This window comes from Perna viridis, chromosome 6, assembly GCF_037379345.1.
Source record: "Perna viridis isolate PV_CMFRI_1.1 ecotype Kerala chromosome 6, ASM3737934v1, whole genome shotgun sequence".
Classification (NCBI taxonomy): domain Eukaryota; kingdom Metazoa; phylum Mollusca; class Bivalvia; order Mytilida; family Mytilidae; genus Perna; species Perna viridis.
The window spans coordinates 29,873,750-29,894,299 of record NC_142450.1 but is presented as its reverse complement, the minus strand read 5'-3'; the positions used below and the strand labels follow the sequence as shown (position 1 = coordinate 29,894,299).

Genomic DNA, 20,550 nt, shown 5'->3' with positions numbered 1-20,550 from the left:
ACCTCGGACTTGACTTTTTATGAGCAACCAAGTTGGTGTTTCTAGAAAAGCAGAGGATGCCCACCCTACCAGTACACCTGGTCAATGCTCACAGTTTTAATTGTAATCGATAACATTCTTTTGATTTCCGCTGGAATCCTGGTTCAGTTGATTACTCTTTCTATGCATTTAAACAGTAGAAACCGTATTTCAATTGATTACAGAAGAGCTCACTGAATGTGTATTAATCTGATACTTACAATGTTTTATACTAGCAGTTACTCAACCTTATGAAACCATAATTCAACTCAAAAAAGTATAATTTGAGGATTTCTTCCGCCAAAATCCTGAAAAAAAATGCGATATCTATATAATGCCATTCTATTCCAGAATTTATTGAAAGCGAAATTCATAATCATTCCGGTATAAGGTTTAGCACTGTGTTAACAAGATGAGTTTATGTTTAATATGTAGCTAAGAATGACATAGAGTAAAAAGAAACAATGATTAACCCGAAATGACTGAAAGGTAAGATAAATATGCAGTGACAAAGTACTTTTTGTTGATAACAACACCTTGATTCTGCACATTTAGAGCAAGTACATGTTTTTATATCAGTTTCTTCCAAAAAGGTATAGTGTGAATGCAACATTTTTTTTTCAAAAGCACTAAACAATAATTTATTTACTACCCGTCATATGCTATCTTGAAATACAAATAAGGAATGTCGGATAACTTTTATAAAATAATGTATACAGAGGAAGATGTTTACAAAATGCTGGAATTTTTAATCGACAACATATTTGTCCAGTGTGGTGGACGTGTTTTTCAACAAACAGTCGGCATTCCAATGGGAACAAATTATGCTCCTTTTCTTGCTGACCTATTCCGTCACTCTTATGAGACCTATTCCGTCACTCTTATGAGGCTGTCTGTATAGCTGATCTGATCAGAAAGAAAGAATATCGTTTGGCTAGATCCTTCAATCTCAGTTTCCACTATATAGATGACGTATTATCTTTAAACAATCCTAATTTCGGGGATTTGATACATCGCATCTACCCAAAAGTACTTGAGATAAAGGATACTACAAACACTGTGAAGTCAGCCTCATATCTTGACCTACACATAGAAATCGATGATAAAGGAAACCTATTGACCAAACTTTACGACAAACGTGATGACATTTCGTTCAGAATTGTCAACTTTCCTTTCATCTGTGGCAACATCCCTTCGGCTCCTGTGTATGGAGTGTTCAAATCTCAATTCATACGTTATGCCAGAGCTTGCCGAAACTACGCAGACTTTTTGTTTCGCGCTAGAACTCTAACAAATAGGCTTCTGGTACAGGGTTATGTTGCTGCAAGATTGAAGTTATCACTACAGAAGTTTTATGGTCGTCATCATGAACTCGTGAATCGTTATGGTGTATCCATCAGCACCAGGAGAACTAATTTATTTGACGGGTCATAGGCTTCTTTTCCTCGTCCGTCTACCCCGGACTTGACTTTTTATGAACAACTCGGCGGGTGTTTCTAGAAAAGCTACTCTACCGGTGCACCTGGTCCATGCTCCCAGTTTTTAGTGGAGTCCGAGTTCCTCATTTACTTTTGTAACTTTGTATGTATGATTTTAGTTTCTTTATGTTCTTTGTTGTGTATGTCTGTTTTCCATGTCTGGTCTTTGTCCCTGGATTAAATTCTTTTGATTACCGCTATTACCTTGGTTCCCTTGTATACTCTTTCATAACGAATCGTTGGCTTTAGTAGAAAACAAAGAAAATAAAAAGTCAAAGAATTGTCCCTAACTCTTAGTAATAACACTTTCAAATAAACTCATATTTGCCCATGAAGAAAACATCTTTTTCGTTTTCTTATAAACTTACCATTATATAATGATATTATTACATCCAGTGCAAAACATTTTATACATATATGTTGGCGATTCAGAACATCTCAAACTGTCATGAATATGCCTATTTTCTGTTCAATAACACATCAGAATAAAGGGCTTTGTAGTTGATTTCTGCTGTAGTGCAAAGGACGGATACTTACGTTTTAACACAAGGGTTGTTGAAATTTTAATGCTTATCTTTGTTTCGCCCAAAGGAGTCTATTTTGAAGAAAGATTTCGCCCAAGTCCTTAAAAAGATACTGGATATTCATATCATGCCTTCGCTTTCCGATTATGTTTTGAAAGAAATTATTGTATACACTGATAGAACTACCCGCTGTAAAATGATTTTTTGTACCTTAATAATATGGTAACGAAAGATGATTCTCCCTATGACATGATTTAAATTTAAAGTAAATACATGTATGCAATTAACCTTACGAAACTATGTCTCGCACAAAAGAGCACAGTTTTTGAGTATTTGTTTCGTCCAAGTCTTGAGAAAAAATACAGGATATTTATATAATGCCGTTGTATTTAAGAATTTACTCAAATGAAAAATATACTAATTCTGATATAAAGTTGAGCATTGCATTAAAAATGAGTTTGTGTTTAATATCTAGCTAAGAATGAAATACAGTAGAAAGAGTCAATAATTAACACTAAAATGGTTGAAAAGTAAGATAAATATGCTGTGACAAAATAGTTTTTGTTTACAACATCGAGATTCTGTACATATAAAGCAAGTCCATGTTTTTTTTTAATTCAGTTTCTCTAAGAAAAAGGTATAGTGTGACTACAACATTTTATTTGAAAAACAAAAAAAAAACAAAAAACAAAAAACAAAAAACAAAAAAAAAACAAAACAAAAAAACACTAAACAGTGATTTAGTTCCTACCCGTCATATGCTATCTTGAAGTACAAATTGAGAATGTCGGATATTTTTTATAAAAAAGTGTTTTCATTACGAATCCAAAGCTTTAATAAAAAACAAAAAGAAAATAAATAGTGGAAGAATTGTCCCTAACTCTTAGAAACTACTCTATCAAAGTAACTCATATTTGCCAATGTAAAAACAGTTTTTTCGTTCTCGTATAAATTTACCATTATATAATGATGTTATTACATACAGTGCAAAAATTTTTATGCATATATGTTGGCAATTCAGAACATCTCAAACTGTCATGAACACATAAGAATTCCTTAATAAAGTGCTTTGCAGTTAATTTCTGCTGTAGTGTAAAAGACGGATACTTACGTTTTAATACAAGGGTTGTTGAAGTTTTCATGCTCATCTTTGTTTCGCCCAAAAGAGTCTATTTTGAGGAACGATTTCGCCCAAGTCCTTAAAAAATGCTGGATATTCATATCATGCCTTGGCTTTGCCATACTTGTTTTGAGAGAAATTATCGTTTACAACGATAGAGCTGCCCGTTGTAAAATGATTTTGTTACCTTAATAATACGGTAACGAACGATGATAAGATTTAAATTCAAAGTAAATACATGTATGCAATTAACCTTCGAAACTATGTTTCGCCCAAAAGTGCACAGTTTGAGTATTTGTTTCGCCGAAATCCGGAAAAAATGCTGGATATTCATATCATGCCTTGGCTTTGCCATACTTGTTTTGAGAGAAATTATCGTTTACAACGATAGAGCTGCCCGTTGTAAAATGATTTTGTTACCTTAATAATACGGTAACGAAAGATGATATGATTAAAATTTAAAGTAAATACATGTATGCAATTTACCTTCGAAACTATGTTTCGCCCAAAAGTGCACAGTTTGAGTATTTGTTTCGCCCAAGTCCGGAGAAAAAATACAGGATATTCATATCATGCCTTCGCTATCCGATGCCTGTTTTGAGAGAAATTTTGTATACACTGATAGAGCTGCCCGCTGTAAAATGATTTTTTTTACCTTAAAAATATGGTAACGAACGATGATTCTCCCTACGATATGATTAAAATTTAAAGTAAATACATGTATGCAATTAACCTTACGAAACTATGTTTCGCCCAAAAGAACACAGTTTGAGTATTTGTTTCGCCCAAGTCCTGAGAAAAAATACAGGATAATTTCATGATGCTATTGTATTGTAGAATTTTTTGAAATGAAAAATACACTAATTATGATATAAAACTGAGCATTGCATTAAAACATGAGTTTTCGTTTAATATCTAGCTAAGAATAACCTTTAGTAGAAAGAGACAATGATTAACCCTTCAATGGTTGAAAAGTAAGATAAATATGCATTGACAAAATACTTTTTGTGAACAAGAACATCGAGATTCTGCACATATAGAGTAAGTCCATGTTTTTTCTTTATATCAGTTTCTCTAAAGAAAAGGTATAGTGAGAATATAATATTCTATTTTCAAAAGCACTAAACAATGACTTATTTACTACCCGTCAGATGCTATCTTGAACTACAAATTAGGAATGTCGGATAACTTTTATAAAAATGCGTTTTCATTACGAATCCAGGGCTTTAATAAAAAGAAAATAAATAGTGCAAGAATTGTCCCTAACTCTTAGAAACTACTCTATCAAAGTAACTCATATTTGCCAATGTAAAAACAGTTTTTTCGTTTTCGTATAAACTTACCATTATATAATGATGTTATTACATACAGTGCAAAAATTTTATACATATATGTTGGCGATTCAGAACATCTCAAACTGTCATGAACACATAAGAATTCCTTAATTAAGTGTTTTGCAGTTAATTTCTGCTGTAGTGTAAAAGACGGATACTTACGTTTTAATACAAGGGTTGTTGAAAGTTTCATGCTCATCTTTGTTTCGCCCAAAAGAGTCTATTTTGAGGAAAGATTTCGCCCAAGTCCTTAATAAAATACAGGATATTTATATCATGCCTTCGATTTCCGATACTTATTTTGACAAAAATTATTGTATTTACTGATAGAGCTTCCCGCTGTAAATTGATTTTTTTCTTTGATCTTAAACAAGTAGAAATTATCATATTGTAACGAACGATGATTCTCCCTAAGATATAATTAAAATTTAAAGTATGCAATCAAGTTAAAATACTTTCATCGGCAATATTGAAATTCTATACATAGTGTATGCATTCTTGCTACTTTCATTTCAAAATTTACAAATTGTTTCGAAGCCAATAATCAATAATTACTTACTCATAACAGATGAAAGTTTGAATTCCTCATTACACACACATATCGGGATAATGTAAATAACAAGAAAATCTAATTATCTCTACGGCTAGTGATAATTCATTCCAACAAAGAAATTTAGCAATAGAATTTTCTTAAATTCTAACACATTCACCATTACATGCCCGGACAATTATTTATTCATCAACCTAATATCTTTCAGCATCCGTCAACAAATCAATTCATAACTTCTAGTACAAGATATACTTGAAAGTTAACGCCTATTGTTTTGTTATGAAACAACCTACAAAAACTAATGCACAGATATGGGATCTTCTAAGAGAAGTCACTCGGATCAAATAATTTTTTTTTTTTTTATCATTACATGTATGTCATCTCCAAGAATCATGAGCTCGAACGAATCGATACAAAACCAACATTTTATTGATCAAACATATTGTTGTTAACGGGTTCGGCCATTCTAAACATCTCAAAATTTTATGAGAACGCAATGTTTTTGTGCATTAAAGCATTAGAAGTCATCTAAAATAATATATGCATTGCAGTTGATCTGTGCTGAATTGTGTATATGTATGATATTTATGCTTACAATTAAAAGCTGTTCAGATATATTGTAAAAATATGTTTCGCCCGAAAGAGCGTATTTTAAGGAGAGGATTCTCCTAACTCATGAAAATGATACAATATATTTTTTATAATTTCATGAAAACGCAATGTTTTTGTGCATTCAAGCATTAGATACCGTCTTTAAATTTATTGCAGTTGAGTTTGACGAATGTGTAATATTAGGATACTTATAGTTTAAAACTCACAGTTCACTGGGAAGAGTGTTCTATAAAGTAGCAGCTGCCTTGTCGAACCTACGATCACCGTGCGATTTCGTTTTCACTCTTGGCGTTTCAAGTGTCACAGATTTCTGGGAGCGTAGTGATCTTGATGGGCGGTATAGACTCAGAAGCTTTTGAAGATATGCTGGAGCTATACCATGCACATGATGCAGTGCTATAAAAAAGCATAAGATCAGTATGTATTGACATCGGAATTCAACAGGTAACCAGTGTAGGTCAATTAAACCAAGTGCTATTAGGTTATATTTTCTGCGCTGTAATATCAATTTGGCGGTAGCATTCTGAACTCTTTGAAGCTTGTTCAAGCTACTAGATTTCACGCCATATATAAGGGAGTTGCCGTATTCCAATCTCGATGTTAGAGTTTTGCAAGCACTGTCCGTAATGTAACAACGAATTCGGTCAATCTTTGCCCAAGTGTATCCGATAGGCTAAGAAAACATACAATGAACTCTGGACCCAAAAACAGGTCCCTGCTGAACGCCAAAGTTTAATTTGATCGAATTGGGTTGGATGGCTTCCTCGGATACTTATTGAGTCCTTCTTTGTAAATACGAGAGAAACCATGAAAGAGCAGAATTTGCCGTAACGTCGTAATGTGCACGTAATAATCATGGGTTAATCATTGTTTCTTTTTTACTGTACGTCATCCTCAGCTAGATATTGAACATAAACTCATGTTGTTAATGCAATGCGAAACTTTATATCAGAATTAATATACTTTACATATCAGTAAATTCTGGAATACAACGGCATGATATAAACATCCTGCATTTATTTCTCAGGATAAGGGCGAAATAAATCCTCAAATTCTGCTATTTTAGTCGAAACATAGTTTCGCAGGGTTTTGTATCTGTTAGAATATGAGTTTATTGATCTATTCTATCACTGGCATTTTTAACACAGTAATGTTATGTTTTGAATTTTTATTTTTTAATGGAAACATTTTTTATTGTTTTTAATTCTTTTTATTTCATTCAAATGATAAATATATATATATTTTCGAGATATTTTTACTTTAGCTATAATTTTTAGATTCAGTAATTCATTCTTATCTTGGTTGAGCTTTAACAGCTTGCTCGTCATGCATGAGCTGATGTCCTCAACATAAGCTTCAATTCGTGTGGATATTTCGGACCAGTTGTCAATTGGTTCAATTACTAAATATATCTGCGAATCATTAGCGTAACAATGATAAAGCATGTCATGTTGTCTGAAAATTTGTATCTAATATTTTTATACTATTTAAATAATGTTTTAATAATTAATTATGCTTTAATTACATAATTTATAATTATGTTTTGTTTTTGTTCGTCTTTTTTTACTTTACAAATTTCTATATCTTAGATACATAATTACTGCTCTGAAAAATATTTCTCTTTTCACATTCTTTTGTATAATTGTAGGTGTTGATTACTACATACTTTGTATTGTATATCATTTGTATGCCGTAAAGCGCTTAGAGTAAATGCAGTTTAGATTGGCGCTATATAAATATTGTAAATAATAACTAAAAAAAATGGTGTTGTCATCACCAAGCTAAAAGCTTGGAAGAATGATTTAGTAAGTATGCCTTAGAAGAAAACCCGATAATAAACAAGAAAAGTCTGATACATTTGATTACAAAGAAATAATTATATCAGTACGAATTTGTGGATAATAATGCATTACAAAACATTATTTATCCTACTTATTTCTCCATTGCATACCTCATAATTCGTTGACTTGAATTTTATATTTTTTCTGGCACAAAAGGAAGTGTAATCAAGAGAATCAAGATTCTAGCAGAAAACAAAAGAATATATACCAGGGACAAAAGCAGACATCAGTAACTGACACACACAACGAAGGACATGCAATAACCAAAATAATACTTTACCCTTAATGAAATGTTTTATTACAAATACTGCAACGACTAATGCAAGTGTAGCCTTGGTTATAGAATTTAATCAATCATAAATCGAAAAAAATAAAAATATGATAAAATTGTGTTTGCCATTGTTCAAATTGATATTATACTTGATATATTTGTGGAAAACGAATGCTTTATTGATTATACCTATCTGATCAGTATTGCATTTTATTATTCATCAAATTAAAAAGAAATAATAAGTTTGGAATGCAATAACGCGACAGATTTTTATTCTAACAAAAAAAAACTTAATTAAACACAAATGCCCATTTACATGTGTATAGGGAGCAGCAGAAGATTTGACATTCTTTCAATCAAACTTGTGAAGGATCGTTGTCTGATACGTAGTTATCTAAAGAAGAAGCATATACATCCCCGGGTTGTATCAACCCTTGTATTATAAATCGTTTGTTGTATTTCTTATAAGTTACAAGTAATGATAATGCGACAGTAAACGACGCCTACATGATTCAGAAATGCCTCAGTAAATCTGCTTGTAACGACACCGAGTCACGATCTCAAGTTTTTTTTCTCCGTGGTTATTGAGTAAAGTGAGAATTTTCCTACTAAACAATGGACTCCTACAAAGCCCACAATGTAGCAATTGGTTGAATATTGCAGTTTATTTATACACCTGTCATCTCCGGTAGCCTTGATAGAGAATAATATTAATTTTCTAAGATATCTTTATCTTATATGACCGTAGTTGTTAATATTTTGACAAACATTTCTCTTTAATTACTTCTTCACATATCGACTGTACACGCTATGCAGTTTGACGACTAAATTGCTTAATGACATTCCTTTCATTATTAATTATTTCAACATTTCTTTCTGTATCTATTTGAAAGTGTAACATATCTATGACATAACATCTTGTTGTCAGAAAACAAGGACAAAAAGCAAATTATGTGTAAACAAAACACGTCAATATTTTATAAATTTGGTTTAACTAGGTCAACATAGTACATTATTATAGAAAGTTTTGTTATTGATTTCTATTTCTCATTGTCCCTTACTCTCAGCAACTACTCTATCAAAGTAACTCATATTTGCCAATGTAAAAAAACAGCTTTTTCGTTTTCCTATATACTTACCATTATATAATGATGTTATTTCATACAGTGCAAAAAAAATTATACATATATGTTGGCGATTCAAAACATCTCAAACTGTTATGAATACATAAGAATTCCTAAATAAAGGGCTTTGCAGTTGATTTCTGCTGTAGTGTAAAAGACGGATACTTATTATTATTATTTTTATTCTTTAATTCAGTTTCTCTAAGAAAAAGGTATAGTGTGACTACAAAATTTTATTTTCAAAAGCAATAAGCATTGATTTATTTACTACCCGTCAAATGCCATCTTCTACTAAAAAGTAGGAATGTCAGATAATTTTTATAAAGAAAGTGTTTTCATTAGGGCTTTAGTGGGGTAAAAAAGAGAATAAATAGTCGAAGAATTGTCCCTAACTCTTAGCAATTACTTTATCAAATAAACTCATATTTCCCAATGTAAAAAAAACAAAAAACAGCTTTTTCGTTATTTTATAAACTTACCATTACTTAATGATGTTATTTCATAACATCACAAAAATTTTTACACATATATGTTGGCGATTCAGAAGATCTCGAACTGTCATGAACACATAAAAATTCCTTAAGAAAGTGGTTTGCAGTTGTTTTCTGTTGTAATGTAAAAGACGGATACTTACGTTTTAATACAAGGGTTGTTGAAATTTCCATGCTTATCTTTGTTTCGCCTAAAGAGTCTACTTTGAGAAAAGATTTCGCCCAAGTTCTTAAAAAATAGAGGATATTCATATTATGCCTTCGCTTTCCGATACTTGTTTTGAGAGAAATTATTGTATACACTGATAGAGCAGCCCTCTGTAAAATGTTTTTTTTATGATTAAAATTTAAAGTAAATACATGTATGCAATTTAATAAAATTACTTCGTTCGGCAAAATTGATATTCTGTACATAGTGTATACATTCTTGCTACTTTCATCTCAAAATTTACAAAATGTTTTCGAAGCCAAAAAACAATAATTACTTATTCATAACGGATGAAAGTTTGAATTTCACACATAACGGGATAATGTAAATAAATAGAAAGTCTAATTATCTCTACGGCTTGTGATAATTCATTCCTACAAAAAAAATTAGCACTAGAATTATCTTAAATTTTAACACATTCATCAACCTTATATCTGTCAACATCCGTCAACAAATCAATTCATAACTTCTAGTACAGGCTTAAAGGAAAGTTAGCGCCGATTGTTTTATTATGAAAACTACAAAAACTGATGCAAAGATATGGGATCATTTAAGAGCATCCATTCTGATCAAACAAAACATATTTTTATTAATGTCACCTCTGAGAATTATTAACTTGAACGTAACATTATTAAAATACAAAAAACAACAATTTAGTGATCATTTATTGATCAAACATATTGTCGCTAACGATATCGACTATACTAAAAATTACAATATTTCATGAGATCGCCATGTTTCTTTGCATTTAAGTATTAAAAGTCATTTAAAATAACAATTGCATTGCAGTTTATTTGTCCTGAATGTGTAAATGTATGAAACTTATGCTTACATTTAAAAGCTGTTCAGATATATTGTAAAAATATGTTTCACCCAAACGAGCGTATTGTGAGGAAAGGATTCGCCTGAATCCTGAAAAAGATACAATATAATTTTAAAATTTCATTAATACGCAATGTGTTTGTGCAACTAAGCATTATATACCTTCTTAAAATTTATTGCTTTTGGGTTTAACGAATATATAATATTAGGATACTTACAGTTTCATATTCTAACAGATACGATACAATACATTGCGTAACTATGTTTCACCCAAAAGAGCATAGTTTGAGTATTTGTTTCGCCCAAGTCCTGAGAAAAAATAGAGGATATTTTCATAATGCCGTTGTATTCAAGAATTTACTGAAAAGAAAAATATACTAATTCTGATATAAAGTTTAGCATTGCATTAACAACATACGTTTATGTTTAATATCAAGCTAAGATTACATACATTAAAAAGAAACAATGATTAACCCTAAAATGATTGAAAGTTAAGATAAATATGCAGTGACAAAATACGTTTCTTTTGAAAACGACATCTTAATTCTGCACATTTAGAGCAAGTACATGTTTTTATATCAGTTCGTCCCAAAAAGGAATAGTGCGAATGCAACATTTTCGTTTTCAAAAGCACTAAATAATAATTTATTTAATACCGGTCAGATGCTATCTTGAAATACAAATAGGGAATGTCGCATAGCTTTTATGAAATAATGTATTCATTACAAATCCAGGGCTTTAGTAGAAAAAAAAAATGAATAGTCAAAGATTGTCCCTAACTCTTAGCAATAACACTTTCAAATAAACTCATATTTGCCAATGTAAAAAACAGCTTTTTCGTTTTCGTATAAACTTACCATTATATAATGATGCTTTTACATACATTGCAAAGATTAGTATATATATATTGGCGATTCAGAACATCTCAAACTTTCATGAAAACACCATGTTTCGGTTCAATAACGAATTCCTTAATAAAGTGCTTTGCAGTTGATTTCTGCTGTAGTGTAAAAGACGAATACTTACGCTTTAATACACGCGATTTTGAAATTTTCATCCTCAACTTTGTTTCGCCCAAAAGAGTCTATTTTGAGGACAGATTTCGCCTAAGTCCTAAAAAGTACAGTATATTCATATAATGCCTTCGCTTTCCGATACTTACTTCGAGAGAAATTATTGAATACACTGATAGAGCTGGTGTTAAATGAACTTTTTCTTCGATTTTATCATGTGGTTAAGAAAAATGATTCTCCCTAAGATATAAGTAAAATTTAAAGTAAATCAATAAAATTAAAATACTTTCTTCGCCAATATTGAACTTCTATACATAGTGTTTACGTTCTTGGTACTTTCATTTTAAAATGAAGCAAATAATTAATAATTACTTTATCATAACAGATGAAAGATTGACTTTCTCATTACACATTAATTTCGGATAATGTAAATAAAAGGAAATACTAAATATCTTTATTGCTCGTGATAATTCATTCCTACAAAGAAAGTTAGTAATAGAATGATCTTAATTTCTAACACATTCACCATTACATGTCCGGACAATTATGTATTCATTACCCTCATTTCTGTCAATATTCGTCAACATATCAATTCATTACTTCTAGAGCAAGATATAAGTCAAAGTTAACGCCAATTGTTTTATGAAGAAAACCACAAAAAAACTAATGCACAGATATGAAATCTTTTCACAGAATTCATTCAGATCAAACGTAGTATAGATTTTTTATAACTACAGTTGATTTCTGCTGAATTGTGTAAATGTAAGATAATTATGCTTACATTTAAAAGTTTGATTTTCTCATCACATAAAAATGTCGGATAATGTAAAGAAAAGGAAATACTAAATATAGCTGCGGCTCATGATAATTTATTCCTACATAGAAAATTAGTAATAGAATGATCTTAATTTCTTTCTCATTCACCATTACATGCCCGGGCAATCATGTATTCATCGACCTCATATCTCTCAACATCCGTCAACAAATCAATGCATAACTTCTAGTACAAGATATACTTTAAAGCTTACGCCTATTGATTTATTATGAAAATCACAACATCTAATGCACAGGTATGGGATCTTTTAAGAGAAGTCACTCGGATCAAACAAATATTTTTTTTATCACTACATGTATGTCATCTCCAAGAATCATGACCTCGAACGCATCAATATTAAGATACAAACCCAACATTTTATTGATCAAAAACATATTGTCGTTAACGGTTTCAGCCATTCTAAACATCTGAAAATTTTATGAGAACGCAATGTTTCTGTGCATTAAAGCATTAAGTTATCTAAAATAATATGTGCATTGCAGTTAATCTGTGCTGAATTGTGTATATGTATGATACTTATGCTTACATTTAAAAGCTGTTCAGATATATTGTAAAAAAATATGTTTCACCCGAAAGAGCGTATTTTGAGGAGAGGATTCTCCTAACTCATGAAAATGATACAATATATTTTTTTTTATAATTTCATGAAAACGCAATGTTTTTGTGCAATCAAGCATTAGATATCGTCTTTAAATTTATTGCAGTTGAGTTTAACGAATGTGTAATAATAGAATACTGACGGTTTTAAACTCGCAGTTTACTGGGAAGATTATTCCATAAAGTGGCAGCTGCCTTGTCGAACCTACGATCACCGTACGATTTCGTTTTCACTCTTGACGTTTCACGTGTCACAGAGGTCTGGGAGCGTAGTGATCTTGATGGGCAATATAGAGTCAGAAGCTTTTGGAGATATGCTGGAGCTATACCATGCAGTGCTATAAAGCATAAAAGCATAAGATAAGTTCGTATTTTCATTAGAATTCAACAGATAACCAGTGTAGGTCAGTTAAACCAAGTGCTATATGGTCATATTTCCTGCGCCGTGACATCAATCTGGTGGTAGCATTTTGAACTCTTTAAAGCTTGTCGTATTGTGCATGTAATAATTATGGGTTAATAATTGTTACCTTTTTACTGTATGCCATTCTTAGCTAGATATTAAACATAAACTCATGTTGCTAATGCAATGCTAAACCTTATATCAGAATTAATATACTTTACATATCAGTAAATTTTGGAACACAACGGCATGATATAAACATCCTGCATTTTTTTTTCAGGATTAGGGCGAAATAAATCTTCACATTGTGCTCTTTTAGTCAAAACATCTGTTTGTTTGTTGGGGTTTAACGTCCGAGCAGCAATATTTCAGCTATATTCAGACAATGAACATGAAATGGATGATAAAATGAACATGAAATGAAAAAAAAGGATGGGTCACAAGGATAATAGGGTTGATTGCCACTGGAAAAAGAGGGGATGGGTAAGGTCGGGCAATTTAGTCTCCTGTGGCGGAGCGCAAAGGTTCCTACTCCTTTCGAATACCACAACAGGGTTCTTTAACGTGCGAGGAACGTGGCATCTTTCCCAACACGGTGCACCACTATAGTTTGCGGTCAGGTTTTCCGTATTATAGCCTGACAACCCCAGCATGTAACACGCCAGGGGTATCCCATTCCACCACCTGGGGCACACATCCCAGTTGCTCTGTGGGCAGAGCGCCTAGCCCCCGGCTAGGTTTCTGAGCACTATTTAGTCGCCTTATACGACAAGCTTAGCGCTGCTGCAGGCCTATGTTTTTAACACCCGGACCTGCACGGGGCTTTAGTCAAAACATAGTTTCGCAGGGGTTTGTATCTGTTACAATATGATTTTATTGATCTATTTTATCACTGGTATTTTTAACACAGTAATTTTATGTTTCGGAGTTTTATTTTATTTAAATGGAAATATTTGTTTTTATTGTTTTTAATTCTTCTTATTTCATTGAAATGATCAAAATATCTATTTTCTAGATATTTTTACTTTTGCTATAATTTTTAGATTCAGTAATACATTCTTATCTTGGTTGAGCTTTAACAGATTGCTAGTCATCCATGAGCTGATGTCCGCAACATAAGCTTCAAGTCGTGTAGATATTTCGAACCAGTTGTTAATTGGTTCAATTACTAAATATATCTGCGAATCATTAGCGTAACAATGATAAAGTATGTCATGTCGTCTGAAAATTTCTATTTTTATACTATTTAAATAATGTTTTAATACTTAATTATCCTTTAATTACATAGTTTGTAATTTTTTTTTTTTTTTTTTTTTTTTTGTTCGTCTTTTCTTTTGTGGTTTTACACATTTCTATATCTAAGATACATAATTACTGTTCTGAAAAATATTTCTCCTTTCATTTTCTTTTGTATAATTTTAGGTGTTGATTACTACATACTTTGTATTGTGTATCATTTATATGCTGTAAAGCGCTTAGAATAAATGCAGTTTAGATTGGCGCTATACAAATATTGTAAATAATAATATTTTAAAAAATCAGAACAAACAAAAATGATTCTTTCATATTAATGTTGTCATCACTAAGCCAATAGCTTAGACGAATGATTTATTAAGTATGCCTTACAAGAAAACTCGAATAATAAACAAGAAAAGTCTGATACATTGATAATAATGCATTACAAAACATGATCAGGGAATTTATCCTACTTATTTCTCCATTACATTCCTAACGATTATCAATCAACATCATAATTCGTTGACTTGAATTTGATATTTTTTCTGGTTCAAAAGGAAGTGTGATCAAGAGAACCAAGATTCCAGCAGAAAACAAAAGAATGTATACCAGGGACAAAAGCAGACATCAGTAACAGACACAAACAACGAAGGACATGCAATAACCAAAATAATACTTAACCCTTAACGAAATGTTTTATTACATATACTGCAACGACTAATGTATGTTTAGCCTTGGTTATAGAATTTTATCAGTCATAAATCGAAAAAACGATCTTATAAAATTGTGTTTGCCATTGTTCAAATTGATATCATACCTGATATATTTGTGGAAAGCGAATGCTTTATTGATTATACCTATCTGATCAGTATCACATTTTTTTATTCATCAAATCAAAAAAAGAATTAAAGAAGTTTGGAATGCAATAAGTGCAAGATTTTTATTCCAACAAAAAAAACTTAATTAAATACAAATGCCCATTTACATTTATATTGGGAACGGCAGAAGATTTGAAATTCTTTCAATCAAACTTGTGAAGGATCGTTGTCTGATACGTAGTTATCTAAAGTAGAGGCTTATACATCCCCGGGTTGTATCAACCCTAGTATTATGAATCGTTTGTTGTATCTCTTATACGTTACCAGTAATGGTAATGCGACAGTAAACGACGCCCCTGTGATTCATAAATACCTCAATAAATCTGCTTGTAACGACACCGAGTCATCGATCTCAAGTTTTTTTTTCTCCGTGGTTATTGAGTAAAGTGAGAATTTTCCTACTAAACAATGGACTCCTACAAAGCCCGCAATGTAGCAATTGGTTGAATATTTCAGTTTATTTATACACCTGTCATCTCCGGTAGCCTTGATAGAGAATAATATTAATTTTCTAAGATATCTTTATCTTATATGACAGAAGTAGCTAATATTTTGACAAACATTTCTCTTCAATTACTTCTTCACATATCAAAACGCTATGCAGTTTGATGATTAAACTGTTTAATGACATTCCTTTCGTTATTGATTATTTCAACATTTCTTTCTGTATCTATTAGAAGGTGTAACATATCTATGACATAACATTTTGTTGTCAGAAAACAAGGACAAAAAGCAAATTATGTGTAAACAAAACACGTCAATATTTTATAAATTTTGTTTAACTAGGTCAACATAGTACATTATAGTAAATTTTGTTATTAATTTCTATGTCCAAATAAGGACTAAACGTCATTTTTCTGTTAGATATTTCCAACCAATCAAATTGTGTTGTAATCCGATATACGCACCAAAAAGTATATGTTACATTTTGAAACTTTATGTGTTTAATAAAATGTTATTGTTTTTGTGTTTATTTGGAAAAAATCATTACCAAAATGTGATTCTGTATTTTACATCGGTTAACAACTGTCTCTACAATATATATATATAAAATAAGAAAGAAATTAATGAATTTGTAAAGTTCGCTCAACGACGATTATTCACGTATTGACGATATAGGCAGGTATGCAGATGAAAGGGCATTAAATCGAAACGCGTGACTAAATCAGTTTCAGGTTAAGATATGTTATAAATTGGCACACTGGGTACTCACATGCAAAAGGAAAAGGCATAAAAACATGTAAAAGAACTTAAATTACACACTTGAAAATAAGGGCGACACCACTTTTTTCGCCTAAATCAAAGTTTCGCCTAAAGTCATATATTTTGAGTAAAATTTTTCTCCCAAAACGGCAAAGGCGCAAATATATATATATATATATATATATATATATATATATATATATATATATATATATATATATATATTGGTATCACTAGAGTGTTAAAACATACATGATAACAAAGTCATTGACTGAGTCTTGAACAGTCTAACCAACAATATGATGAGCAGCAATTAAAATATTGATGATGCAGATGTGTATGACTTAGTTGGAATGATAGTGTAATAAAACAGACAATATGAGTGTACCAAGGTATGGAGGAGCATTAACTGAAACAAACTATTAGATTAAGAAAGAATTTTTTATAAATGGCTTTTACAAACTTACAATTGGATGGCATGCAACAAAAAGTCCTTCATACTATGTCATTATCAGATTCTTATTTGGCTCTGAATATTTGACAAACGTGAAAAAAGTATTAGGTTTATTTCAGTTTTAATCTGCCAGGAATAATTTTTATTACCCAATTGCAAGAGACTGTATGTAGCAAAGTTATTAACGCAAAGCAAAAAATGTATTAAAATCGAGGACTGAATGTAACCCTGTACCTTCTGATTTGCATAATCCTAGTCACCTCAAAGCTTGCCCAATACTAGTTACAATATCAGTTTAAAAAAATTCTTTCACGGTAAACCTACAAATTAATGGTTTAGTACTCTTATATGTATATGATATACTCATATTACCAATAAAAATAGTTGCGTTCGTACAACCTGCCCTGAAAGTTATTTGTTTTAATCATATTCAGGTAAACAGGCGGGATTATGTTTTCATTTATAGCACGATTTTAAACGATAAATTTTGGGAAAAAATAGAGTTACATAACGTCGTTTATAATGTTCCCTGGTCATCAATCTCAACAGTTTTAATTCATTAAAAACTTACTCGGCTGCAAAATATACAGCTTGTTCTGCCCACTAGCAGAACGTATGCTATCAGACTTAAAGTCAATAAAAACAAAAACAAAAAACAAAAACAAAAACAAAAACAAAAAGTTATAAACATTTGTAACAAAATACTCTCCAATATTACACACATCTCACATTTGTTTCTTGTCTTATATAATTAATGACCCAGAATGCTCTCAGTTATTAGAACCATCACCAATGCAGACTCTGGTCAAACCATAATGCACGTCTTTCATAAACAATTAAACTATAAATATTACTCCATAGCTCTATTTATCTGTTGAAGATAAAATCGGTACATGTTTTTTGTTTTCAAATATGTATCTTTTACACAATACATTTAATTACGAAACTAATTAATATTTTCACTATGTGATCTGATGCCATTCGTAAATTATACTTGTGATACGTGTTTATGTATTACAAAATACATTCGATTTCACTTAACTATTATTTTTCATCCGCCGATGAAACTTTTCTCCCTTAAGATTGCCTCGATGGTTAAAAGCTGGAGGGTGGAGACATTATACAAAACCGGAAAAGCTACCCAGGCTGCAATATAAATGGACCGTTACAACCTTGATATTTCGGACGTCATCTGGAGCGATCATACTATCTTCAGGACAAACTCTACTTTACTCTAAAACCACCAAACAAGGATGGTAACCATCAACAAGGGGTAGAAATCTCACTCAACATGAATGCCATATTATCATTCATCAAATGGAATCCTGTGAGTGAAAGAATTATCGTGGCAAGATTTATGTCAAAGATAACAGTCATTCAATGCTACGCTACAACCAACGTAGCAGAGGAAGAAGATTAAGAAGAGTTTTACAACCAGCTCGAGCTGCCCTAGATTGGACAACACTTGGGGCATCTTGATTAAAATGGGTGACATGAATGCCAAAGTTTGAAAATTAAGATAACACAGGGAGGGAACTCATCACCGAGAAGGAATGAATTGGTGACATCAACGATTTAGGAGAACTCAAAATGCAGATGTTTGCTCCCAGAACGATCTGGTCATAGGAGATACGACATTCCCACTCCCTCACAAGGATATACACAAAACGACCTGGGTATCTCCAGAGACGAAAACTAAAAACCAGATAGACTACAGTATAGTCGCCAGGAGATGGTGAATGAGCATGACAGACGTAAGAGCTTATCAAGGTGCTAAAAGAGCATCCGACCATCAACTTGTAGTGGCTAAATTTAAGATCAAGATAGCCAGGACAACAGGACAAGATCAGATTAGAAGGCGAAAGTATATTATAAAGAAGAAGCGAAGTATGCAAACAATGGGAAAGAGTAAAATCCACATATAACACCACATGCCATGAAGATTCTCAAAGAAGGAATACGAGCCATGGTTATCTGACGATACAATTGAGACGACTGAGAAGCATAGTTCTGTTTAGGTACAACTTGACAAGGTCAGGACAAGATTGCAAGATTGCAGAAAGAATGGTTGACGAGCGAACATATAAGCATTAAAATGAAGTAAAAAGAAAGGAGCAGACGGGATAAAAGAACATATATCAACGAGCTAGCTATAAAAGCAAAGAATACAGTTGATAGAAATGACTCAAAAACTGCGTACAACATCACACGCAAACTGGTAGGTAGAAAGACCAACACATCCAAACCAGTGAAAGCCAAAGACGGCTATGTGATAACAAACCTAGATCGACCACTTCTTAAATGGAGAAGATATATCAGATGCGCCTGATCTACCTCTACCTCCTGGTGAAGACCTTGATGTTTATACTGGCCCAATCAGGAAAGAAGAAATCATAAAAGCCCTGCGAGTAAGGACTGGAAAAGCCAAAGAACCGAACCAAGTATCCACCTGAGGTCTTGAAGATCAACCCGAAAAAAAAAACATCTCGATTGGTTGATTGATTTTTTGTTTGGTTTTAATGCCCGAGCAGCAATATTTGAGTTGTATCCAGGCGATGAACATGAAACAGATGATAAAATGAACATGAAATGATGATGAAATGAAAAATGGGAATGGACACAAGGATGATGGGGTCGACAAATTTTGATTGCCAATTGAAATTGGGAGAGGTGGGTAGGGTCGGGCAATTTAGCCTTTTGTGGCGGAGCCCAATGGTTCCTACTCCTGTAGAATACCACAGAAAGGTAATTTAAAGTGCGAGGAACGTGGCATCTTTCCCAACACGTTGCACCACCATGGTTTGCGATCAGGTTTTTCGTATTATGGCATAACAAACCTAGAATGACATGGGCTACCCCATACCACTACCTGGGACAAACAACTCAGTTGCTATGTGGCCAGAGCTCCCTAGCCCCCGTCAGGGTTCTGAGAACTACTTAGTTGCCTTTTACGACAAGCTTAGAGCTTCTGTGGGCCTATTCTTTTGACACTCGGAGCTGCACGGGATCTACAGCAACCAATTGCCACGTTACGGGTCATAATCGAGGAGTAAATAGAATGGCAATCACCCCTCTACATACACTTCGAGGACTTCAAGAAGGCCTTAGCATAGTTAATATAAATGCACTTTGATACACTGTGGAATCCCTGTCAAAAAGTAAAGCTTATGCAAGGACTCTACAAAAACGCCAATGCCACGTCATCCACGATTCAATACTCTCATCATTTTTCAATGGACATAGAAGAAATACGCCAAGGTTGTCTTCTGTCACCCTTTATTTTCTATATAAGAAACATTACATGCAAGAATTGTAATTAGATATAATATACAATCATGAATTTACTCATAGACTGCTTCTTGCCTAGTTGATATATTTTGAGGTGCTAAAAGGATAATGTATACAAGGTGACCACTCTACATTAGCCATGCATAATTGATGGTGTGCGCTGCCTCCCAGACTTTCTCGTGCAATCGCAGGGGCAACTAATCCCGGCCTGCTTGAGTCCAAGGCCTACTCGTGCTCCGTTATGGTTTAG

At 32.4% G+C, this 20,550-nt stretch overlaps 1 long non-coding RNA gene across 23 annotated transcripts in view; it reads right to left on the bottom strand.

Annotated features, from left to right (window-relative positions):
• The window catches only part of LOC148614477 (uncharacterized), a 39,153-nt gene extending 25,319 nt beyond the window's left edge, over positions 1–13,834 (bottom strand). Inside the window, exons 1-10 of one of the 23 annotated variants that reach the window (XR_015923674.1) lie at positions 13,369–13,834; positions 11,420–11,506; positions 10,612–10,702; positions 10,404–10,483; positions 9,507–9,592; positions 5,843–6,032; positions 4,637–4,723; positions 3,394–3,560; positions 3,132–3,218; positions 240–326 (exon numbers count right to left, since the gene is read on the bottom strand). This is a non-coding gene — a long non-coding RNA (uncharacterized LOC148614477). The other 22 variants (XR_015923669.1, XR_015923672.1, XR_015923680.1 and 19 more) reach the window with 22 other exon arrangements.
• Positions 13,835–20,550: the final 6,716 nt, after the last annotated feature.